The sequence below is a fragment of the Elephantulus edwardii genome, unplaced genomic scaffold, assembly GCF_000299155.1.
Source record: "Elephantulus edwardii isolate Elephantulus edwardi_28Jun2011 unplaced genomic scaffold, EleEdw1.0 scaffold00064, whole genome shotgun sequence".
Lineage (NCBI taxonomy): Eukaryota > Metazoa > Chordata > Mammalia > Macroscelidea > Macroscelididae > Elephantulus > Elephantulus edwardii.
In genome coordinates, this window is record NW_006399814.1 from 14,243,741 (window position 1) to 14,244,875 (window position 1,135).

Here is a 1,135-nt window from a genome sequence, read left to right on the forward strand (position 1 = left end):
AAATATAATTATAGAAAAAAAAAGAAAAAGAACAACAATCTAACCCTCTAGAAGAAAGTCATAAGAACTAAAAATCAATGAGATAAAAAACAGAAAAACAACTGAAACCATCAACAAAACCAGGAGCTGATTGTTCAAAAAGGTCAATAAAATTGACAAACCATCAGCAAACTTAACAAAGGATAAAAAGGAGAAGACACAAATAATTCTATTAAGGAATAATAGATGTGGCATCACAACAGAAACAGAAGAAGCTACGGTTATAATATTAGAATATTATAAAAAGCTATACTCTGATAAATTTTGAAACCTAAAGGAAATAGACAAATCCTTGAAACTCTTGATTCATCCACCAACTCTGAATATTCATTGACAAGTTTTGGTAAATACATTCTTTCATCTGTCTTAGGTATGTGTACCCAGGAGTGAGGCAGAAAATTCAGATGGTAACTCTCTACCCAGATTGACACAGACAGTGTAGAACATTTGAACAGACCCATCACAAAGAAGAAATTGAGCAGGTCATAAAGAGACTCTCCCACAAAATCATCCTGAACTAGATGGTTTCATGGCCGAATTCCACCAAATACTCAGAGATCTATCACCAATTTTACTTAAATTCTTTAAAAAAAAAAATGGAAAAAAGGAACACTCCAAGAGATATTTTATGAAGCAAGCATAACACTAATACTAAAAAAATACTAAACACTACCTCTTCCTGTTCTCCATCATGGCACAGGATCAAGGCGAAAAAGAGAACCCCATGTGTGAGCTGCACATCCGCAAGCTCTGCCGCAACATCTTTGTAGGCGAGAGTGGAGACAGGCTGACCCAGGCCACCAAGGTGTTGGAGCAGCTCACAGGCCAGACTCCTGTGTTCTCCAAAGCTAGATACACCGTCAGATCCTTTGGCATTAGGAGAAATAAAAAATTGCTGTCCCCTGCACAGTCTGAGACACCAAGGCAGAGGAATCTTGGAGAAAGGTCTAAAGGTGCGGGAATATGTGTTGTTGTTGTTGTTGTTATGTGCCGTTGAGTCGTTTGCAACTCATAGCAACCCTATGTACAACCCACTCTGTCCTGTGCCAATCGCGCTGTCTCTGACACTCCCATCCCAATTATCCCAGTCACTGAA

The 1,135-nt window shown here is 38.6% G+C and overlaps 1 pseudogene; it reads left to right on the top strand.

The window, feature by feature from the left end:
- The first annotated feature begins 730 nt into the window (after positions 1–730).
- Positions 731–1,135, top strand: part of LOC102859562 — a 1,658-nt pseudogene continuing 1,253 nt past the window's right edge.